Source organism: Hyla sarda, chromosome 4, assembly GCF_029499605.1.
Source record: "Hyla sarda isolate aHylSar1 chromosome 4, aHylSar1.hap1, whole genome shotgun sequence".
Classification (NCBI taxonomy): Eukaryota; Metazoa; Chordata; class Amphibia; order Anura; family Hylidae; genus Hyla; species Hyla sarda.
In genome coordinates, this window is record NC_079192.1 from 309543255 (window position 1) to 309569210 (window position 25956).

The window sequence follows — 25956 nt, forward strand, 5'->3', positions numbered from 1 at the left end:
CTATTCTAACCACACAACTTCTCCCTATTACACTGTGGGGAGCTGCTCACAGGTACAGTGATACCCCTCCAAAAGACCACCTCTTTGTGATTAGTCCAGCCCTTTATCAAGACCAGGTTTTGTCTGACAGATTTTGACTGTACCACACATTATGCATAGTGTACTTTTTGTTGAGTAGACCACTCTTATAGAAGACCACTTTTAAGTGCAATTTTGGGAGGTCTTTTCAAAGAGGTTTCTCTGTATCTCTTAAGACCCACACTGACATCTATGGCCACTGCAGTGAAGACAGAAAGCAATTATAGTCTAATGATGCCATGAAAAGGAGTTGCAGTATTTTGACAGTCCTGCCTTTGCGAACTATTGAGTAGTACAAGTTGTTGTAGGCACTGATATAGAAGCAGAGGAATGCATATATTTCCAAAATGTGTCCTGTTAGGATGTGGATCTAAATAAACCTACCCTTTGCATAGCACTGGTGAGTGCTGGTGTTTGTACATTACCATTTAATGAACTATTGAGACACAGACAATCATTACTGTGACCTCATATTTAAGAACTCTGTGTCAAATCTTATAAACATCAGGCCTGAACCGCCTGTATCCTATAAGAGTGAATGTGTGTTCTGCCATATCCTTTATGTACATCTGCATCCGGTGGACATGGATGTAGTTGACAGGAGTGCGACAGCTGGTTTCAAAGTATTACCGCCCTTCCTTTTACACAGTGAGAAGGCAACACCATGTAAGTGGGCCAAACCTGCCCCTCTGCTAGCTATACCACTCCTCTCAATTCTTCTGGAGTCCCACTGAATAAAAGGAGGGATACTTTTATTCTCTGCTCTGGCCTACAATTCCTCGGTCTATCAAATAGGTGGGGCTTTACCACTCAATTCACCTTTACACTTTGCCTTGACCGCATTCAACACTTGTTCTAGAGCTACAGACCACAATCCTCATGCTTTCTGTGGTCATCTGCATCAGGTTAAACAGGTGACCAGTGCCCTGACTGGTCACCAGAAGGTTTATATGAAGCAGGACCTTCAAGCTGGATGCCATCTGGTGATTAAGGTGCAAACCTCTCCTCTAAATACTAGACTTACTAGTCTGATACTAGTCTTCCAGTTTCCAGTTTTGATCTTGATCATGTGGGTGGGGTTGTTTTTTGACCCTATTCTCTTTGGCAAGGCAATCTTGGTACTTTCTTCTTCTTTCTTCTTCTGACTACATTTTTATATTTACGCCTTTTCCTTTACACTGTGTCTGCTCCCAAATCCTGCGTCTTCTATCTGCAAAGCTGCTGCCACCAACCCAATCCTATTCTGGAAACTGCGACCAGGGGAACTTCCTCTAGTGAATTCCACATCTCCTCATGGGTGCAAAATGAGAGTATTCTGGTTGCAGACTCATACCTTGCAAAAGTCCTAATTTTATTAATTACTTTTTTGCCACCTGTATAGTGCCATCCCATCAGTTCTATGCTATATTTCTTATTTCTAGCTTTTAAATTCCCTGAGCCATTTGTGGTCTAAATACATATTCTTCTCGCCACTACATTGTTATGTTATTAGTTTCCATGATTTGTTGTTAAGCATGAATTTGTGGAGTCTGTTGCCTTTTAGTTTTTTTGGTAGCATTGCTATGTAACACGAGGCAATTTTTATAGCCTTACTTTGAGGTTATTTAAGTTTGTTCAATATTCTTTTCAGAAAGTGAGTAAAAATGTTACTGCTTCTTCTTGCTCCTCAGTGATACAAGCCGTCTGAAGCATGCACTTGATGGTCATGCCATTACTATAATGTGGATATTTTTTTTTTTAAATTCCGACTGTGTCAGGCTAGGATTCCACTTGGTTTTTTTTCTGGCAGTTTTTGGAAAACTGCCACTGCAGTTTTTGGGCCAAAGTCAGAAGTGGATCCATAAGGGAGGAGAAGTATAAGTCCTTCCTTTATATTTCCCATTCCTTTTGAATACACTTCTGGCTTTGGCTCAAAAACTGCAGTGGCAGTTTTCCAAAAACTGCCAGAAAAAAAACCAAGTGGAAACTTAGCCTTAAGGTTACAATATTGTAACATGCATTATAGAAGGACCTTTCACATGAAATTGCATGATGTGAAGAATGTTGCAATAAGTGTAGAGAAACATAAGAAACTCAATATATAAAATGATTAGTTGTCAAAGGTAACAGGAAAATGTATACTCATTTGGGTGATGCCAATTTAACTGCACTTTTTGTAAAGCTTTATGACTGCCCGTAACACAACACCCCCAATGTAGGTTGACTCCCATCCCAGCCTCCCCATAAATAACAACGCTTGACTACCATATAGCGACTGGACTGGACTGGGTGGTTGGTCACAATTTTATTCAAGTAAACCAGGGATAATAACCACAAACAACTGCATGGCAGTTAACTTGTAAACATATATAACCATTTTTTTTATAACTGTTTTTATGACTGTTTATTTATTTGTTTTTCAAAAATAAAATAACATTTACATTTTCAAAATCAACCAATGAGAAAGACAGTAGTACAAAGTGACATTAGAAAGTAAGCTAATATTCCCAGGTATGTCTTTACCAAATATAAAAATAGTATATCAAATAGAAGCACAAGTAATATAACAGGTATCCATAGCTAATTTTGACATAAGTAAAGTTGATTCATTATATCATACGATACCTATAGATAGGGTATATTCTAGACCTTATTGTGCCTCTCAACACGTCCCAGCGTGAATGACTAATATCACGGGAGAACGAACAGTGCGAGCAATATCCACCACCTCCATAAGCACCGGAATCACCGCATGCCTCCAATACCTCTCCAATACACCAACACGTTGGGAAAGCCTAGGGAGTGGCCCCCAGGATGGCAGTCAGCCCTCTGAGCCACACAATGGATGTAGGAGTGTCCAAGGAAACACACCGGGCCATCTGAAAAGAAAAATAAGTTAGAGCAACAACTCAGGGCAAACATAACCCGCATAACATGAAGACTTCCATTTGCCAAACCTTTGAATATCCTGCACCTACAGGCCAGCCCTAGACGCATCCATTTGAAATGAATGGGTACCAAAATCTCAAGCTGGGACCCCCACATGAGCCAAACAATGCTTAAAAAACCCCTGGAACTGATAGTGTGTCAGATGAGACCCATCAAAATGAGACAAAAAGTTAACATCAGCAACCCAGAGTGAAAGAAATTCACTAACTGCCCTAACCAGACATACCAAACCATCAGCTGCCTGTAGACGAACCCACGCACCCTGCCCCACCTGGTCTGTCTCAGAGCATCTCACTCCAGTTGTAGGAACACACCACATCCTCCAACATTAAACCCCCGAGCCCGCCCGAGAAAGCGAAACCAATTCCTCTATGTGAAAAGTCCCAAAAAACTCCAGGCAAAAGGCAGCCCTATACAAAGCAGACTCATATGCAGAAACAAAACAGTGCAACGTGGCCTCCAAAAGTGAACCCAACAAAGAATAAGAAATAGAGTGTCTGCTGTCCTTCTGCACATGCACACACTGCCAACCATTTAACGCCTGCTGAAAAGAGAATAGCTTCGTAACATCTAACCAACCCAACAACTTAAAATAAAAACTCACCCCTGCAAGCCGCCGCATCCGTATACAACTCAATTTCGGCATTCGCATCCTCTGCCGCCTGTCAACAAGTGCACCCGTTATAGCACCGCAGAAACTCTCTCCAAACCAACAGATCCGCACGCATAGGAACAGAAATCCGGATATGATGCTCCGGCCTGGAAACACCCCTCGTCACCAAAGAGAGGCACCTAGAAAAATCCCTTCCCATGGGCATAACCCGACAAGCAAACACCAAGTGGCCAAGGAGAACCTGCAACGTGACCTTCTTGACACTACAAAAACTCTTCACCAAACCCAACAGATGTTCCCGGTTCTCCTCCGGAAGCTGAAACACCATCTCCGCAAAGCCAATTTCAATACCGAAGAAGGAAAGCATCATGGTAGGACCTTCCGTCTTAGCAGCAGACAGGGGAACACCAAAACGACCCATGAAAAAACTAAAAAACTAAAAACATAAACTGACACATCACATCTGAGAATTCCCCGGAGCTATAAAAAGAAAGCCATCCAAGTAATGAATAACGGAACGACAACCCATCTCATAACGCACACCCCCCACTCCAAGAATGTACTAAACATCTCAAAGTAGTGGCACGAAATGGAACAACCCATAGGCAGGCAGGTGTCATAGTAAAGATTACCATCCACTCGACAGCCTAGCAGGTGATAACATTCCGGGTGCACCAGCATCAACCGAAAAGCCGATTTAATATCTGACTTGAACAACAGGGCAAACCTTCCTGCCTCCCTAACCACGGCTACCACCCTGTCAAAGGAGACATAGGCATCCTCCTTAGGAATTCCGTCATCCACCGACGAACCTTTCGGATACGAAAGGAGATGAATGAAGCTGAATTTACTGGCCTCCTTTTTCGGGACAACCCCGGGAAGAGGACTTAAAAGACGACCTATGGCCGTGCCTGGCAGACCTCACATCGTCACGGGCTAGCGACTGCGGACTGACTAAAAGGCAGGAGAGAGGGAGTGCGAGGAAGGGGGGGAGGGGCAAAGGACCCCACACTAGCAGGCAGGGACTCATGTGCATCCATCCATAAAGGGGGTCACTGCCAGAACCCTCATGAGGGGTATATGGAGGGGGAAGACATAGGCAGCACTACAGCCTGGGAACTAACAGAAGGAGGAGGGAGACTTGTAACCTCCTCAGCCAAGGAAAAGAGAGCAGAGCCAGCAGAAGTAGAGGCTCCCATAACAGCACGGGCGGCAGACGCAGCAACAACACGTGCAGCTGCAGAAGACACTGGGACCCCGGAAACAGAGTGGGAAGGTGCACAAGAGAGAGGGGGCAGGGCCACAACTCCCAACAGCCTTGCTATAACTCGAGTCCTCCCAGCGCTTCCCTGCACAGGGGGCCGCACAGCTGAACAGCCCCGCTGACTGCTGGCACCAGGGGGAGAAATACTGGGGCTCAATCTGTTTGGGGGGTGGGATTGCCTAGTAGAGCGGCCACCACCCACCAGACCAGGGACAACAGCTGGGTCACAACAACCTGAGGGGGCAAAGGAGGAACCGCAGCAGGTCCTCTTAACTCAACAAGGAGCCGAGAAAGGAAACCCACGTCAGCCCGCATACGCTCCCGCTAAAACATTCTCGTCAGCCATGAGAAGGACATGCTTCCTTCCATGCTTGTGAGTAAAAGACCAGGCAGAGGGAGAAGGAGGGGTTATAACTGAAGGGGGGTGTCCTTCCCTACCTAAGCCCTCCCACTACCCTGGGCATCATGGACCGGCTGCATTAATCCCCTGCAGAACCTCCTCCTGTCTGGCCATCCAGATTCACCTACTCCTATACGAACAGGTGAATAACAGATTAGGTGCTCAATGAAAGGTAGTGGTGCAGCTATAGGGGTCACAGAGGTTGTGGTTGTGACTGGGCCTGTAAGCTATTTTTAGCTATTTGGTTTAACAGGAAAGTGAAAGTTACATTCGCCATGCTGTTTTTTTTAATGAGATTGTTCAGCAAACCTTCAGCTGAACTCATAAAGGAAAGGTGCAGATGGTCACACAGGGAAAATTTTATATAACTTTGTGCCTCTTCAAATGAAGGCGTAACCATGTAATATGAAGTCATGGCAACTTCTCCAAGGCAAAAACTATTATTTTCAGCAGGTCTGTGCTTTAAATAATACACGGTTTCCTATGGTTTTAGATCGAAGAGTGGTTCTGGGGCCAGTAAGAATGGGAAGCAGAATGGATCAGTCTATGTGAAAATGGGGGCATAAAAGTAGTGTGTTTGAGATTGGGGCATATTGAAGCAGTCTATGTGAGAGAGGTATCATGGGGAGCAGTGTGTATGAGACAGGAAGCATAGTTTACTGTGGGTGCAGTGATTTCTCTCTAAAGTTGTTTACAGCTCAGGCAGGTGGGGTGAGCTGACGCAGCAATAGAATATAATGAAGCAGAGCTGACGGTGTTATATCAGAGCTAAAGCTGTTAGAACAGAAAATATGAGAACCTCCGATGCAGCTAGGTGGAGCAAGCTTGATCAACAGACAGAAGTGTGGTTGTCAATCCAGGTCATACGCAGGAGAATGAAGCAGGTACAAGGGAACAGTCAGACCCATATTGGGACTTGTTTTTTTGCATGACCAATTGTACTTTAAAATGAGGGTGGGTGTTTTACATCAAAAATGACATGTTATCTCCATGCTTTGGGTCAATATGATAAAAATGATACTCATGTTTTGTTTTGTTTTTTCAGTAATGCAACTTAAAAGGTGAAACTAATATATGAGAGAGACTCATTACATGCAAAGCAAGGTAGTTCAAGCTGTGATTTGTCATAATTGTGATGATTATAGCTTACAGCTCATGAAAACCCCAAAGACCCCCCAAATTACTGTGATTTGGGGAGCCATGTCATCTGCTGGTGTTGGTGCACTGTGCTTCATTAAGTCCAGGGTCAACGCATTCGTCTACCAGGAGATTTTGGAGCACTTCATGCTTCCTTCAGCAGACGAGTTGCATAACTGAAATAAATGAACTTTTGCACGATGATCAAATTTTTTATTTTCACCTATATATGAAGTTAGCACAGCTCCTGCACTTGCTTCATAGTCTGAGTGCTGCACAGGATGTCAACGTATGTCCTGGTGTGTTAAGTACCAGGGTACCAGGACATTTAATGTCCTCAAAAGGTTAAAGAGGTTATCCAACATAAGGTGATTTTAGTACATTCCTGTTAGACAGTAATGGACATGCTTAAGAAGGATCTGCGCTTGTCTTGGGGCTAAATGGCTATGTTGTGAGATTACCATAATGTTGACACTATCATTTTGTAAACTGGCTATTTCCTGTTGAAGTTTGTTCCCTAAAACTGCAAATCACAACATTTCTTGTTTGTAAGTGTGAGGTCACTTTTCTTCCTCCCACACATCAGCCACTTGAACCATTGAAACCCACCTGTGAATCATTCCATGCAATAGGCCAGTGTTTTCTGACCAGGGTGCCTCCAGCTGTTGCAAAACTACAATTCTTCTCCCTCCCACCCAGCGGTCACTCCATCCATGGAAGCAAAGACATGCTCCCTCTGAATACCTGACTAGTTGTGTAATGTCTCAAACTGCATTGCAACCTAGGAAAACGCAGTTATTTTGTTTGCTGAGATGCCAGTAATTCTATATGCTGTTAAAAATAAACTTTGGGGCAATGATCACATAAGAATTGTGAGGCCACCATGAAACACAGGTACAGAAACTCTATTATGAACTACACTGACTTTACAATCCCTGCAGCACAGTCAAAAAAAAAAAAAAGGAAACAGAATACCCCCTTTAAGGTTAAAGGGGTTATCGGGCCAAAGACATCTTATGGCGGGGGGCCCGTCTCTGGGACCCCCCGCAATCTCTGTGCAGAGCCTGAATTCTATGCCGGGCTTCATCTACAGTCTCGGAAAGCTCTTTCTTTATGGGACTGGAGATGTGACGTAACGCCACGCCCCCTTGTGATGTCACACCTCGCCCCCTCCATCCATGTCTACGGGAGGGGGGGTGGCGACCGTCACACCCCTTCCCATAGACATGGATGGAGGGGACGTAGCATGACGTCACAAGGGGGAGTGGCGTTACGTCACTTTACAGTACAAATGACAAGTTATCTTTAGTCTGTAGGTCAAAACGATTACAACCGTAACAAATTATATATACTTTTTTATTTTACTACTTTCAAAAAATCTAATTTTTAAAATCTTTTTTTTTTTTTTAAAGAAATGCTTAAAATTAACCCTATTCTTAAAATCGCTTATTTGTCTATGAAACTGTGCGTGTACCATTTTTTCTTTTATATGCCACTTTTTCATCACCTGTAATAACTTTTTTCTTGACATATGATGCAACCAAATTTCACTGATTCTAGTGTATGGTATTTTCAGGGGTTTTTGTTTGTTTGTTTAATTTTTTTGTTATCGCTGGATCATAAACATTATATTTTCATAATTTGGACAATTCAACATGCAGCAGAGCCTATTATGTTTTTTTTGTTTACATTTTTTTTATTTTGACAAATTGAAAAAGATTAGAATAGAGCCAATATGGCTGGCATGGATGCCTCCTGCCATATTAACTGATTGCCACCATGCAATCTTATCGCAGGGATGCCGATCAGTCATAGATTAAAAAAAAAACACAAGAAAACTATAACAAAAACAACATAAAACATAACTCGGGTACTCCGCGTTTCAGAAGCAATATCGGCTTCCTTCGACAGGGACAAAGGAAGCCAATATTGCTTCTGAAACGCGTTGGAAGGAACTTTGAGTCTTCTCACACTCTGTAGTGACGTCACTAACAGGATACGATCTGATACCTTAGCAACCATCAAGCTAACCGCGAAGCAGGGTGAGTACGGTTGAGACGCCACCGGCCGTGGCGTACTCCCGTTATCCCCAACTGGACTTTTCAAAAGAAGCATTCAGGAACGAACGAAAAAAACGTTGCAGGAACGCACCTAAACCGCGAGTACAAACAATACAAGAAGCAACCTATAGGCAACACTGTGCAGGTTAGGTGTGTTCAGGCAAGCAATTAGCCGGCACTCTTGCACGTACAGTGCCAAAAGTGTGCACCACTAAGAGGTATCTCTTGATTTACAGGGCCATTGCCGCTACGGCTAATCACATACCATTCTACAAATTAGTCATCACTAGAAGCCAACACAGGTATTCGTACAACCCCTATACCCTGTATATACCTCTATACATTGGTATATCATTATTTCAGAAACATTCATCACTCAACTCTACATATAGGAAAAGCAACCAAATACCACTATTGGGCATCTATAAGGATCATCTACTCTCCATTACCACCACATATAGGTATATATACCTTCTCTAACTTCTTTATATATAATATATAACTTACTTGCGGTCCTTGATACATTACACTTACTTATATTTGATTTTATCCGCAACCTGCTACTATTCATTATTTGTACCACTAGTGCATCTATACTATTTATTTATATTTATCTCTTGCCAATTACAGCACCAGTGTACTTTACCTACTTATAGTGATATATTGCTACTTTATATACAGCACTAGTGCACCTTATCCATTCACATTCATTTATTTTCTTATCGCTACAGCTGAATTAACCCTGCATATATCCTAACACCGCATCTACCATATCAATTCCGATCAATGTAGGTATGCGTTATCTCATATATCATTAATTAAGCGTGTACTGGTATGTATGTGTATTTTACACACACACACATATATATATATATATATATATATATATATATATATATTATTCATTTAAATTATCGTACTATATGAGGAACGGGCACTCATATCTCAGTATCGCAGCTATCTATATTCACAATATTTCAGACTCAAAGCGCTTGTTGTATACTATTTTTTAGTACCTTTTACAGATTTGTAAATTACTTCTATTAAAACATCTTTAGCCTTCCAGTACTTATCAGCTGCAGTATGCTTCAAGGAAAGTTCAGCTGTTCTTTTTAGTCTGATCACAGCGCTCTCTGCTGACACCTCTGTCCATGTCAGGAACTGTCCAGATTAGGAGCAATTCCCCATACCAAACCTCTCCTGCTCTGGACAGTTCCTGACATGTACAGAGATGTCAGCAGAGAGCACTGTGGTCAGGCAGAAAAGAACTATACAACTTCCTCTGGAGCTTACAGCAGCTGGAGGGATTAAGATTTTTTATTTTTTTATAGAAGTGATTTACAAATCTGTTTAACTTTTCTGGAACCAGTTAATTTGAAAAAAAATGTGTTTTCCACCGGAGTACCCCTTTAAAACATTTAAAAATCAGTGACCATTTTAACTGTTTTTTTTTTTTTTCTTCACAGTTTAAAATACAAATGATAAACAAAAAAGTATGTAAATTAGTATGTACACTACCTTAAAGGGAGAATTGAAAGTAAAATGAGCATTATGGACAAAGAGACTGAGAAATAAGACACAATAAAGCATATGATCAGCAATGAAAGTGGCAAAAATGTTTACTTTTAATATGTTTTACATTACCATAACTTTTACTTTACTTGGTCTAAAGACATTGATTATTTTTTGGCACTATTTTCTTCTCTGTAAATACAACTTCTTGAGAACTGGCACCACCTAGTGTCTTTATAGGTGCATTGTTTGTATGTACTGTATATATGAATTACAGAGAGTCTGCCAGAAGATTCATGCTATTTAGGAAAGAGACCAAGTCCAGCAATGTTCTACTATGAAATCCTGCAGCGATCAAGAGAAAACATAGGTAAAAATGAGCTGGGTCAGGGGGTGAGTTGCCATCTAGGCCATCTCTGCCAGCTTTAATAGCTTTAAAGTTAAACATTCCTGCATTAAACATTCATGAACTAAATGAAAGTAAATAATTTAAATTGATGGCTTATGTTATTTTAGTAGAGGAACAAATTATAACATTCTTATATTTCACATAGTTTGTAACAAGACACAGCCACTCCTTAACATCTGAGAGTACATCACGATACAGATTATCTACAGGGGTGTAACTAAAATGTATGGGGCCCTGTAGCAATATGAGATGGGCCCCCCTCCCCCTATTGAAAGGAAACTCAAACAAGGTCATAACTAGCAATGATAATAGCACATATATCAGAGAACCCACAAAGCAGTGATAGAAAGTAAGGGGACACCAATCTGTTATTCCTTAGAGAAACTTGTTAATCCCTAGTATTTTCCCTACTTAAAAAGAGTTCTTGCACCTCTGAGCCCCATAACAACTGCTATAGCTACTACAGCTATAGTTACAAATGTAACACTCACGTTTCAGAAGACAGGAACACCAGTGCATGTGGATCTGCTGAACCTGTGTGGCAGATGACTCGGACTGTACCAGGGAGTCCGCCGCAAAAAGGGATGGACTTGCTGAGGCAGGTGGCACCCAGGTATCTACCCCTGGCACGGCTCGACCACACAGGCGGCTAAGGAGATGCTATGCACAGGAGGGATACAGCAGCTCGTAGTCAGGATAGCAGAAGGTCAGGGCAGGCGGCACAGTAGTGTAGTCAGAACGTAGTAGAAGGTCAATAGGCAGGTGGCAGAGGAGCAAGGTCAGGTCACAGAGCAAAGGATAAGATACACGCCACGCCAATGCTTTCTCTTAGACCCAAGGCAACAAAGATCCAGCAGGGAAGTGTGGGAGGAGGAGGAATTTATCAATGAGCCACAGGTGTACTACACTAATGGGCGCACTGGCCCTTTAAATCTTAAAGCCCCGGGTCGCGCGCCCTAGAGGACAGGGACACGCGTGCCGGAGCAGAGAGAGAGAGGCGGGGGTTGGAGAAGCACCTGGTAAGTGACGGACTGGGATTCACATGCAGGCGCGTCCAAGCCCCACCGGCAGCAGCAGGTAACGGGACCATGCGCTCACAACGCCCATGACTATCTCATAATGGCCAAGGAGGAAACTTTGGTTTGAGGGTTTGGCTAGTATGTAGGACCGGCGTAAGGAAGGGCAGATTAAACAAGTTCCCAGGGCCCTTATCTTTAATCTGTTAAGGACCAAGGGTGTACAGGTACGCCTTTGCTCCCTGGTACTTAACCCCTTAAGGAAACAGGACGTCCCCGCACCCTGGGCTTTAAGGACCCAGGACGTCCCCGTACTTCCTGGCGTTTTCCGGTCCCTGCCGCGTGCCGGGCAGAGATCGGAAATGCATGTCTGCTGATATCCTTCAGCAGGCATGCCGTGCAAATGCCGAGGGGGGTCCCGGGACCCCCGCATGTCGGCGATCGCCGGAGATCGCTTGCGAATTCACGCAAGCGATCTTTGGCGATTCAGGTCATTCGGGTCACTTGTGATCCGATGACCTGGAAATAAATGGTGATCGGCGGTGTACAGTACACCACCTATCACCTGCCGTTGCTGGGGAGCGGTGACAATACTGTCACCGCCCCAGCAACGCTGCTGTTGGCTGGCGATCGTCCAGCCAATAGCAGAGCGGCAGAGGAGGGGTTAACGGTCCCTTCCCGCTGCTACACCCGCTCTCTTTGTTCAGTCAGCGGGTGCAGCAGTGAGAAGAAGCCGTAAATCCCCCCTCAGAGCTCCGGAGCCCCCTTAGGAGCCTTAGAATAGGGACAGTGGATTGCAGGGACAGGTAGGAGTAAATAAGTAAAAAAGTGAAATAAAAGTTAAAAAAAAAAAAAAGTACCCTCCCCCGACCCCATATAATGGGGTCATTTGTGTGGTATTTCTAAGAAGAAGACCCTTCAAATCTACTTCAAACCTGAACTGGTCCCTGAAAAATAGTGAGTTTGGAAATTTTGTGAAAAATTGGAAAATTGCTGCTGAACTTTGAAGCCCTCTGGTGTCTTCCAAAAGTAAAAACACGTCAATTTTATGATGCAAATATAAAGTAGATATATTGTATATGTGAATTTAAAAAAATTATTTGGAATACCCATTTTCCTTACAAGCAGAGAGCTTCAAAGTTAGAAAAATGCAAAATTTTCAAATTTTTCATCAAATTTTGGGATTTTTCACCAAGAAAGGATGCAAGTTACCAAAAAATGTACCACTATGCTAAAGTAGAATATGTCACGAAAAAACTATCTCGGAATCAGAATGATATCTAAAAGCATTCCAGAGTTATTAATGTTTAAAGTGACAGTGGTCAGATGTGCAAAAAATGGCCGGGTCCTAAGGTGTAAAATGGCTGGGTCCTTAAGGGGTTAAGGACCAAGGGCGTACCTGTACGCCCATGGGAATTTCAGTCCCCGCCGCGCGCCGGGACCGGACCGGGGGACTGCTGATATCAATCAGCAGGCACCCTGCGCAAATGCCCAGGGGGGGGATCATCAGACCCCCCATGGCGGCGATCCGTGCAAATTTGCGCTATTCCGGGACATTACGGGTCTATGGTGACCCGGAAAATAAGCGGGATCGCGGTTGTCCAAGACACCCACGATCCCCCTGAAGGGATAGGAGTGAGGTGGCAGGGGTGCCACCCCTTCTATCACTGCTATTGGTGGTCTAGACACGACCACCAATAGCAGATCGGGGGCGGGGGTTAACTTTCATTTTCCCCGTTCTGCCCACCCACAATAGGCGGGGCAGGACGATGGGAAACGAAGGGGAACGGGCGCCGAAGTCAACTTACCCTGCGGGCGAGGCTGCGGGCGACGATCCGTGTCGGAGATCGGCGCGGGCGGCATGTCGTGCGGAAGAAGAGGACGGCTCCCTGGATCCGACGGAAGCCGGTAAGTTGCTTAGGAACATCTAGGGGACTACAGTTTGAGACCACTATACAGTGGTCTCTACACTGTTGCCCTCCAGATGTTGCAAAACTACAACTCCCAGCATGCCCAGACAGCTGTCATGCTGGGATTTGTAGTTTCGCAACAGCTGGAGGGTCACAGTTTGGAGATCACTGGGCTGTGAACTGTGGCCCTCTAGATCTTGCAAAACTACAACTCACAGCATGCCCACATAGCATTTTGCTGTTGTTGATGTTGCAACATCTGGAGGTCCACAGTTTGGAAATCACTGTGTAGTGGTCTCTAAACTGTAGACCTCCAGATGTTGCAAAACTGCAAATCCCAGCATGCCCAAACAGCAAACAGCTGTCTCAGCATGCTGGAGTTGTAGTTGCGTACCTCTAGCTGTTGCATAACTACATCTCCCAGCATGCACTTTGACAATCAGTACATGCTGGGAGTTGTAGTTTTGCAACAGCTGAGGGCACACTGGTTGGAAACAGAACCAAACTGAAGGTTTTCCAACCAGTGTGCCTCCAGCTGTTGCAAAAGTACAACTCCCAGCATGCATGGTCCGTTAGTGCATGCTGGGAGTTGTAGTTTTGAAACAGCTGGAGGTTTGCCCTCCCCATGTGAATGTACAGGGTACATATACACGGACGGGTTTACAGTGAGTTTCCTGCTTCAAGTATGAGCTGCGGCAAATTTTTTGCCCCAGCGCAAACTCCTAGCGGTAAGCTCACTGTAACCCGCCAGTGCGAATGTGCCCTAAAAACACTACACTACACTAACACATAATAAAGGGTAAAACACTACTTATACACCCCTTACACCCCCCCCCCTCCCAATAAAAATGAAAAACCTATTGTTCAGCAGTGTTTCCAAAACGGAGCCTCCAGCTGTTGCAAAACAACAACTACCAGCATTTCCGGACAGCCACTGACTGTCCAGGCATGCTGGGAGTTTAGCAACAGCTGGAGGCACCCTGTTTGGGAACCACTGGCGTAGAATACCCCTATGTCCACCCCTATGCAATCCCTAATTTAGTCCTCAAATGGGCATGGCGCTCTCTCACTTCAGAGCCCTGTCATATTTCAAGGAAACAGTTTAGGGCCACATATGGGGTATTTCCGTACTCAGGAGAAATTGCACTACAAATTTTGGGGGGCTTTTTCTCCTTTTACCCCTTATGAAAAGGAAAAGTTTGGGTCTACATCAGCCTGTTAGTTTAAAAAAAAAACATTTACACTAACATGCTGGTGTTGCCCTTTACTTTTTATTTTCACAAGAGGTAAAAGGAAAAAAAGACCCCCAAAATTTTTAGCGCAATTTCTCCTGAGTACGGAAATACCCCATATGTGGGCATAAAATGCTCTGCGGGCACACAACAAGGTTCAGGAGTGAGAGCGCACTATGTACATTTGATGCCTAAATTGGTGATTTGCACAGGGGTGGTTGCCATAAACGCAAAAAAATTAATACCCACATGTGACCCCATTTTGGAAACTACACCACTCATAGAATGTAACAAGGGGTATAGTGAGCCTTAACTCCCCACAGGTGCTTGACAAATTTTCATTAAAGTTGGATGGGAAAAAAATATATATATATTTCACTAAAATGCTGGTGTTACCCTACATTTTTCATTTTCACAAGGGAAAATAGGAAAAAAGCCCCTCACAATTTGTAACCACATTTATTCTGAGTATATAAATACCCCATATGTGGATGTAAAGTGCTCTGAGGGCGAACTACAATGCTCAGAAGAGAAGGAGCACCATTGGGATTTTGAAGAGAAAATCTGTCCGGAATTGAAGGCCACGTGTGTTTACAAAGCCCCCATAGTGCCAGAACAATGGACCCCTCCCACATGTGACCCCATTTTGGAAACTTTACCCCTCACGTAATGTAATAAGGGGTACAATGAGCATTTACATCCCACAGGTGTCTGACAGTTTTCTGGAACAGGGGTGCGTGAAAATGAAAAATAAAATTTTTCATTTGTTCAGCCCACTGTTCCAAAGATCTGTCAAATGCCAGTGGGGTGTGTGGTGAAGCACTATGTGGAAAGCCTTGTGGGGGTGTAGGGTAGTTGGGGTGTTGTTGTTCAATATAATAAAGGGCGCTGTTAACCCTTGTCTCTCGTGACGCCAGGGTGAGGGTTAAAACTCTGTAGTGATGCTGGGCCTATCACCACCCTTACCAAGAGTGATAGGTGAGTGTAAAACAAAATGATTGTCCACAGCAGTGCTGAACTTAAAACTTGCAGGAACTTTACTGAAGATTTTCTATACATGCAGTATTGGTAACAGTCCAGATAACAGAGTCTATATAGATAGCACAGCAGTGACTGACAGTTGCTTAGGACCGGAAAGTTCTCTTAAGATTAGGAGAATTGAACTTGCATAGATCCGCTGGATTTAGGGGTTAAATTAGGTCCAGAGGTCTTGCGGAGATAGCGGGGAATTGTAAGAACTATCCGTCTCTAGCGTAGGCCTAGGCCGCAAGGCTTTGGCCTACAAATTGCCTTGAAAGCTGTGCAGGTCCTACCTCGTCCAGAGTCAGCAACCCAAGAGCAATGATGCTGCTTGCTTGGCAGCGCAGGAACAAGAGAGGGACAAAATGGCGCAGCTCCCTTATATGGGCAGGGGCTGAGCCGTTTTGGATTGGTCCATATCAGCTGTCACTCACCGTTACAATGGATTGTGGGTGATCACCTGACTAGAACAACCAAAGGTCCATTAGCAAAACCATAGAGTTCTGTAACCCGGTCACATGACCCGCAGGTCCTGCGACACAAACAAAGTAGGAATATTAAATGTACATCTTTACATTTATATTTACATAAATTCTAGCTAACTGAGGGGTGATGAGGGGTTAACTAAGGAAGAGGACCCCCACTGTTCCTAGGGACTCTGACTTTGGGGACCTCACCACAAGGTAACGTATGAAATACGGTACCGGAACACCACAAACCCGCTAACTTAAAACAAGTCGACCCCGACGCCTGTCCCCTAAGGCAGAGGGACTAGGACAGGATTACTAACTAAAATACACATCCTAACAAAATCTGAGTAAACATCAGACACCTTTAAATTCTCTTGATACTTTGACTAGCATTTTGACTTGACAATTATGAAGCTATCAAGACATTTTGAGTCTATCTAGACACTTTGAAGCTTACTATACATTTTGAAGCTTACTAAACACTGATGAAGCTATCTAACCTTTAGTTTCTAGCTCCTTGGACCTTTTTATAGCATTCTATACATAGGCTAACTAGACATTAGTACAGCTCTCTATACCTTTAGTTTCAAGATGACTAAACATTTTTGAAATTTCACCACATTTACTTTTGTTTTGCCACGATGAATTACCTGTTAGTACACAGAAGGGTATATTGGCTTGCCTGAGGCTCTCTACTAATAAGGTTAGCTACTAGGGTGTATCGGCTACACGCTACTTACCCCTAGAACACAACAGTATAACCTTACCTAGGTTATCTTTAGAAATACGTGTTTAATTTTAAGCTCACAAGAGCACCTACTGGCCAGGTAGAGCATCTCACACACGTAATAACAGAGAGAGAAGATTAGTGGACCTAACAGTGGCAGGAATTGGAAATCAATAGGCTACAATTCCTAAAATGTTTCTTGAGTGTGAGACATATTTTTATTTTGTGTATGTACTGAAGAAGACTGAGGTAATACATTTAAGTGAACAATTTAAGGTACTATGTGTGCAGGTACCGAATGTGAATCTTGATATCTTAAGGGTAGTTTAGTTTGATGTAAGGTGCTAGCGATTGGCGATTGGAATGCTACTCTCGGAGGATACTCTCGGAGGATAGAAACACCTTTTTTAGTATTTCTATACATTTGTATGTACATGTGTACAAGAATTATGTTACGATTCGGCAGGCTGGATGTGGATCCTCTGTGTCTGCGAGGGATTGGCATGGACCGTGTCGGTGGACCGGTTCTAGGGTTGCTACTGGTTTTCACCAGAGCCCGCCGCAAAGCGGGATGGTCTTGCTGCGGCGGTAGCAACCAGGTCGTATCCACCGGCAACGGCTCAACCTCGCTGACTGCTGAGAAGGCGTGGGACAGAAGGACTAGGCAGAGGCAAGGTCAGACGTAGCAGAAGGTCGGGGCAGGCGGCAAGGTTCGTAGTCAAAGAGGATAGCAGGAGATCTGGAACACAGGCTTTGGACAACACTAAACGCTTTCACTGGCACAAGGCAACAAGATCCGGCAAGGAAGTGCAGGGGAAGTGAGGTAATATAGACAGGGAGCAGGTGGAAGCTAATTAGGCTGATTGGGCCAGGCACCAATCATTGGTGCACTGGCTCTTTAAATCTTAGAGAGCTGGCGCGCGCCAGAACATGACAGCCGGGGACCGGGACGGGTAAGTGACTTGGGATGCGATTCGCGAGCGGGCGCGCCCCGCTATGCGAATCGCATCCCCGCCGGCAATGTCAGTGCAGCGCTCCCGGTCAGCGGGTCTGACCGGGGCGCTGCAGAGAGAGAGATGCCGCGAGCGCTCCGGGGAGGAGCAGGGACCCGGAGCGCTCGGCGTAACAAATTATTTACGTTTTTGATTTTAGTGTACACGTGCATCTAGCAAACATGTTTTTTCATGTACAACACTTACTTACTTTTTATGTACACAGACACAAAGCTATTTTTCTGTGTACAAGAACCATATGCATTTTTATTATACAGATCTACACATTTATTAACACTCCAACAAGGTTCAGGCGCATACACCTGATAAGTGCAATTTTTAGCAAGAAAGTCCTATGAATATAGGAATATGTACACAAAACTGGCGTGTAAGGATCTGCAGTCCACCTACACACAAAACTTACGAATCTCCTACTGGCTAGGAGTCTCTTGACCTGATGGTCAGGCACAAAGCTTAGTGGTTACGTTACTGAACTTGGAACTGGAACAATCTTAGCATAGACCTGCTAGGCACAATCTCTTGAACTTGGTCACTGAAAAACAAAAGTGGTTAGCAAAGAAGAGCAATAGTCATTACTTTACAGTCCTTCCAAAGACGTTTTTCTGAACTCTTCTTGTGCCTCTTGTAAATCCCCTAGCCCTTCCAACATCAGGGACTGGCTGGGAGTTAATGTAACTCTCCCACACCACATTGGTGAGAGTAGAATGGGTAACAGTGGGATTCAAAGTGACCAGGGGCTTACTGGTTGGGATCAAGGTTGGTGCGTAAGGTTTTAGCACCATCTCCATGCCAGGAGTGGCCAAAGCACTTTCGTTGGTACCTTTGCAGGAGGCAAACTCTCATTGCTCCGAGAGGGCCTAGGTACATACGTTGGTACCTTGGAATCAGACAAACTTTCATTGCTCCGAAAGGGTCTAGGTACGGTCTTTGGTGCCCTAGATTTGGGCTTAAATTCTTGGACTTGAGCAGGTCTTGGCACTTTGCTGCAGGAAACAGATGACTGATGCAGTAGAGGCTCCTCCTCCTTTAGTACGTTGGTAGAGGCATCAGGAGCGGACCATTTCGGCCTCAGGTTCAAGGGATCCGATTCCCAATCTGTAAATGGAAAGTATTTGAAGGGAAGCTGTGTTGGGGCTGTTGGTCTTGTGACCGCAGCAGCCCATTCTCCACACAGGCTCTGGACGGGGGTGTACTCCACTATCTCACCCACCTCCAGAGAGTAGAACTTTTTGTGAAGATATGGCCTCTGTACTGCTCGCCGGTTTACGAGGATGGTTTGCCCTGTGTGGCAATATAGGAGTGTCCCATAACCTCTGGCCTTGTCGAACTTGGCCACAGTTGCTCTTTGTCGTTCTAAAGGCTCCTCCCCTTCTCGGGGATGATCCCACTTGCGGATGAATAGTGCTTCCATTTCTTTAGTATTCACCTGATAACGCATTCTTTCCTCAGAAGGCAAATGCACATGCTTAGGGGCGTACAGTTCTCTGTGTCGGGCCTTTAATTTGTCCATCAACTCAGCTAGCTCGGCTTCCTGACAGGCCCTTTCTCTTTGTGCAGTTGGAATTGATGGGAGTGGCTTCCCAGGTACAGGTGGTAGAACCACGTGCATATACTCAATGAGTCCTGGCTCGTTCCCAAAAATCCACTGGGGCAAATCTGGTGAGCGCGGCCGTGCACTCAGCAAGTTGGATAGGGGTATTTCAGGCTCAGGGCTTGAGGAGGAAGAAAAGGCCGCCTCTGGCGGGGTACTCACTGCAGACTCCTCCGATGGGATTTCGGCCCACGAGCCCCAAGTTCTGTGGTGAGGGGACAATCTCACCGGCGATGCACCTCCAGGTGTCCCTGCGCTCACTGCTGGAGGTGTGTCTGGCCAATCGTCATCATCATCAGGCAGTGGGGGAAGATTGCAGGCCCCCTCTTCATCTAATTACAACCGCTGCAGTCGGTCTGCAAGTTCTTGGAACAGTTGGGCTGCGACAGCCACAACTTTCTGTTGCTCCGGCGCCATTTTGCTGTTCTCACCACGTGGAATGCTGCTCTCCTCCATGTCTGTACTCTCCGGCTCCTTGTGCAGACTGAAGAGGTCGCTGTGCAGGGTGTCCTTTATACTGGGCTTCCCCAAAATGGCGGCCAGCAGGAAGGACTTCATTGGTGCAGCCCCGACTTCCTGTCCTCCTAGAAACAACTACTCTGTTTCCAAGTTCCCTTTCGGCTGCGATACAGCAACTTGACAGCCACGCCCAGGGGCGGGACGTGGCGCAGCGCGGGACTTTTTTGCGCGCTTCTCCGGCAGCAGGTTAACTCTTCCTTTGCTGACTGGACCAGAGGATCGTAGCATGTATTCATTTCGCAGTTTGCACATTCTTGCTGTGAATAAATATTTGCCTCCCCCCTTACTTTTCGCGTGGCCCCCTTGTATTGCACACCGCTCTTGTACACAGAAATGTGGTTTGCAGCACATGAATAAAGTCCGTTATATTGGGGGGAGTACAGTTTCACTAGTGGCAACAGTATCAGGCACACACCCGAATCCTGTTCGTCAGACGCCAAAAAGGCTTTGTAGTGAAGCACTATGTGGAAAGCCTTGTGGGGGTGTAGGGTAGTTGGGGTGTTGCTGTTCAATAGGCTGTTAAGCCTTGTCACTCGTGACGCCAAGGTGAGGGTTAAAACTCTGTAGTGATGCTGGGCCTATCGCCACCCTTACCAAGAGTGATAGGTGAGTGTAAAACAAATGGATTGTCCACAGCAGTGATGAACTTAAAACTTGCAGGAACTTTACTGAAGAATTTCTATACATGCTGTATCGTTAACAGTCCAGATAACAGAGTCTATATAGATAGCACAGCAGTGACTGACAGTTGCTTAGGACCGGAAAGTTCTCTTAAGATTAGGAGGATTGTATTTGCATAGATCCGCTGGATTTAGGGGTTAGATTAGGTCCAGAGGTCTTGCGGAGATAGCGGGGAATTGTAAGAACTATCCGTCTCTAGCGCAGTCCTAGGCCGCAAGGCTTTGGCCTAGAAATTGTCTTGAAAGCTGTGCAGGTCCTACCTCGTCCAGAGTCAGCAACCCAAGAGCAATGATGCTGCTTGCTTGGCAGCGCAGGAACAAGAGAGGGACAAAATGGCGCAGTTCCCTTATATGGGCAGGGGCTGGGCCGTTTTGGATTGGTCCATATCAGCTGTCACTCACCGTTACAATGGATTGTGGGTGATCACCTGACTAGAACAACCAAAGGTCCTTTAGCAAAACCATAGAGTTCTGTAACCCGGTCACATGACCCGCAGGTCCTGCGACACAAACAAGGTAGGAATATTAAATATACATCTTTACATTTATATTTACATAAATTCTAGCTAACTGAGGGGTGATGAGGGGTTAACTAAAGAAGAGGACCCCCACTGTTCCTAGGAACTCTGACTTTGGGGACCTCACCAAAAGGTAACGTATGTAATACGGTACCGGGACACCACAGGTGTAAATACTCACTGCACCCCTTATTAAATTCTGTGAGGGGTGTAGTTTCCAAAATGGGGTCACATGTGGGGGGGTCCACTGTTCTGGCACCACGGGGGGGGGGGGCTTCCATTCCAAACAAATTCCCTTTCCAAAAGCTCAATGGCGCTCCTCCTCTTCTGAGCATTGTAGTCCGCCAGCAGAGCACTTGATGTCCACACATGGGGTATTTCCATACTCAGAAGAAATGAGGTTACAAATTTTGGGGGTCATTTTCTCCTATTATCCCTTGTAAAAATGTAAAATTTGGGGAAAAAACAACATTTTAGTGAAAAAATTTTTTTTTTCATTTGCACATCCTACGTTAACAAAAAGTTGTGAAATACCTGTGAAGTTTTAAGGCTCACTGTACCCCTTGTTACGTTCCTTGAGGGGTGTTGTTTCCAAAATAGTATGCCATGTGTTTTTTTTCTGTTTTGGTACCATAGGGGCTTCCTAAATGCGACAAAAACCATTTCAGCAAAATTTGCTTTCAAAAACCCAAATGTGACTCCTTCTCTTCTGAGCATTGTAGTTTGCCCGCAGAGCATTTTACATCCTAACATGGGGTGTTTCCATACTCAGAAGAGATGGGGTTACAAATTTTGGGGGGCATTTTCTCCCATTACCCTTTATTAAAATGGTAAATTTGGGAAAAAACTGCACTTTAGTGGATACATTTTTTTTCATTTACACATCCGACTTTAATGAAAAGTCCTCAAACATCTGTGGGGTGTTAAGGCTCACTGGACCCCTTGTTACGTGCCTTAAGGGGTGTAGTTTCCAAAATGGTATGCCATGTGGGGGGTTTCTGCTGTTCTGGCTCCATAGGGGCTTCCTAAATGTGACATGCCCCCCAAAAACCATTTAAAAAAAATTCACTCTTGAAAATCCCAATGTCGCTCCTTCCCTTCTGAGCCCTACTGCGCCCGCCGAACACTTGACATACACATATGAAGTATTTCCTTACTCGAGAGAAATTGGGTTACACATTTTGAGAGGATTTGTCTCCTTTTACCTCTTGTAAAAATTCAAAAACTGGGTCTACAAAAACATGCGAGTGTATAAAATGAAGATTTTGAATTTTCCCCTTTATTTTGCTGTTATTCCTGTGAAACACCTAAAGGGTTAACACACTTACTGAATGTCATTTTGAATACTTTGAGGGGCGCAGTTTTTATAACAGAGTCATTTGTGGGGTATTTCTAATAGGAAGACCCTTCAAATCCACTTCAAACCTGAACTGGTCCATGAAAAATTCCGATTTTGAAGATTTTGTGAAAAATTGGAAAATTGCTGCTATACTTTGAAGCCCTCTGATCTTCCAAAAGTGAAAACATGTCAACTTTATGATGCAAACATAAAGTAGACATATTGTATTTGTGAATAAAAATATAATTTATATGGAATGTCTATTTTCCTTACAAGCAGAGAGCTTCAAAGTTAGAAAAATTCAAAATTTTTAATTTTTTCATCAAATTTTGGAATTTTTCACCAAGAAATGATGCAAGTATCGACAAAATTATATCACTAACATAAAGTAGAATATGTCATGAAAAAACAATCTCGGAATCAGAATGAAAGGTAAAAGCATCCCAGAGTTATTAATGCTTGAAGTGACAGTGGTCAGATGTGCAAAAAACGCTCTGGTCCCACAGTGAAAATTGGCCTGGTCCTTATGGGGTTAAGCCCCCTGAGGATTCCAGGCACAGGTTTGTGCCCCTATCCCCAGACTTTCAATTGTCCCTTTTAACCCTATGCAGAAGTTAAGACGTATACACAACTGAAAGCTTTGACAGAAAAAAAAAAGCAATTAGCCCCATCGCTTACACCTGTAGGCTACAGGCAGCAAAGGGTGGCTCATGACTTCTGTATCCCGGTAAAGGCGCATGTGATGACATCATTGACAAGAATATGGAAGGAAGGAGAAAGCCATGGTGCCCTGCGTGGAAGCAAGGAAAAAATTTGTTTTTTTTTTAGTTTTTTTAAGTTTGGTGCAGGGAGAATTAGTGGAGAAAAGGTAACTAAACTATCTGCCTAATGGGACCTACAGTACTGGGGGATCTACTTAATGCGGAACATACCTAACTACTGAGGGGACCGAGCTAACGGGGAGGCTACCTTACTAAATTCGACAACCTGGGGGACAACTGTACTGGGGGACAAACCTAAAGGGATAAATAATATAAACGGTCCTGAGTACCTTGTAGCTATCAGGGACAGCATTCAGCTTCTGTGCTTGTGAGTCTCCTGCAATGTCGATTTTTCAGTGTAAACAATTTTAATTCTGTAACTAACTCTGTATGTATTATACAGCAGCTGATAAGTACTGGAAGGGTTAAGATTCTTAAATTGAAGTAATTTACAAATCTGTTCAACTTTCTGCCCCCAGTTGATTTAAAAAAAATGTTTTCCACTGGAATACCCCTTTATGGGAATAAAACTTTGCTGTATTCTTCAGTTTATGGGTGAATAAACTTTCTAATAACATTCATTCTTGCATAGAAAAAAAATGTCATAATGAACTGCTTGTTCTCCTTTAGCACATACAAGGGATGATGGTAGAAGCTTTTGCTTTACTTTACTCTCCAAATTCAAAATTCCACATTCTTCCAAACATTTCATACCATAGGCGTGCGCAGCCTATTGCATTAGGGTGTGCACCCTAAAGCACAAACTCACGCAGCGCATGCGTGTGTGTGATATATATACACACACACTCTTGCTTGCATGCACACATACATAAACATACCTACACTCATAAATATCAATACAAACAAAATGAAAAACTTTATTAAAACTTTTTTTTGGATTGGAGGCTTTTTTTTTGGATTGGAGGCTCCATTATACATACACTGTACAGCAATCATACATCCATTATACATACACTGTACAGCAAGCATACCACCATTATACATACACTGTGACTGTACAGCAATCATACATCCAATCCATTAATAATGGATTGGATGTATGATTGCTGTACAGTCACAGACAGTGTATGTATAATGGCGGTATGCTTGCTGTACAGTGTATGTATAATGGTGGTATGCTTGCTGTACAGTGTATGTATAATGGTGGTATGCTTGCTGTACAGTGTATGTATAATGGAGGTATGATTGCTGTACAGTGTATGTATAATGGATGTATGATTGCTGTACAGTGTATGTATAATTGCTGTACAGTGTATGTATAATTGCTGTACAGTGTATGTATAATGGATGTATGATTGCTGTACAGTGTATGTATAATGGTGGTATGCTTGCTGTACAGTGTATGTATAATGGAGGTATGATTGCTGTACAGTGTATGTATAATGGATGTATGATTGCTGTACAGTGTATGTATAATGGTGGTATGCTTGCTGTACAGTGTATGTATAATGGTGGTATGCTTGCTGTACAGTGTATGTATAATGGATGTATGCTTGCTGTACAGTGTATGTATAATGGTGGTAAGATTGCTGTACAGTGTATGTATAATGGATGTATGATTGCTGTACAGTGTATGTATAATGGATGTATGATTGCTGTACAGTGTATGTATAATGGCGGTATGATTGCTGTACAGTGTATGTATAATGGAGGTATGATTGCTGTACAGTGTATGTATAATGGAGTTATGATTGCTGTACAGTGTATGTATAATGGATGTATGCTTGCTGTACAGTGTATGTATAATGGTGGTATGCTTGCTGTACAGTGTATGTATAATGGCGGTATGATTGCTGTACAGTGTATGCATAATGAATGTATGATTGCTGTACAGTGTATGTATAATGGATGTATGATTGCTGTACAGTGTATGTATAATGGCGGTATGCTTGCTGTATAGTGTATGTATAATGGTGGTATGCTTGCTGTACAGTGTATGTATAATGGAGGTATGATTGCTGTACAGTGTATGTATAATGGTGGTATGCTTGCTGTACAGTGTAAGTATAATGGTGGTATGCTTGCTGTACAGTGTATGTATAATGGCGGTATGATTGCTGTACAGTGTATGCATAATGAATGTATGATTGCTGTACAGTGTATGTATAATGGATGTATGATTGCTGTACAGTGTATGTATAATGGAGGTATGCTTGCTGTACAGTGTATGTATAATGGTGGTATGCTTGCTGTACAGTGTATGTATAATGGAGGTATGCTTGCTGTACAGTGTATGTATAATGGAGGTATGATTGCTGTACAGTTTATGTATAATGGATGTATGATTGCTGTACAGTGTAAGTATAATGGATGTATGCTTGCTGTACAGTGTATGTATAATGGATGTATGCTTGCTGTACAGTGTATGTATAATGGCGGTATGCTTGCTGTACAGTGTATGTATAATGGCGGTATGATTGCTGTACAGTGTATGTATAATGGCGGTATGATTGCTGTACAATTTGTATAATGGCGGTATGATTGCTGTACAGTGTATGTATAATGGAGGTATGATTGCTGTACAGTGTATGTATAATGGCGGTATGATTGCTGTACAGTGTAAGTATAATGGAGGTATGATTGCTGTACAGTGTAAGTATAATGGCGGTATGATTGCTGTACAGTGTATGTATAATGGAGGTATGATTGCTGTACAGTGTATGTATAATGGAGGTATGATTGCTGTACAGTGTATGTATAATGGCGGTATGATTGCTGTACAGTGTAAGTATAATGGA

At 43.7% G+C, this 25956-nt stretch overlaps 1 long non-coding RNA gene across 1 annotated transcript in view; it reads left to right on the forward strand.

The window, feature by feature from the left end:
* The first annotated feature begins 661 nt into the window (after nucleotides 1-661).
* LOC130369493 (uncharacterized) overlaps nucleotides 662-25956 on the forward strand; it is a 44427-nt gene continuing 19132 nt past the window's right edge. The window contains exon 1 of the long non-coding RNA XR_008892785.1: nucleotides 662-744. This is a non-coding gene — a long non-coding RNA (uncharacterized LOC130369493). The remainder of the gene's footprint in view (nucleotides 745-25956) is intronic.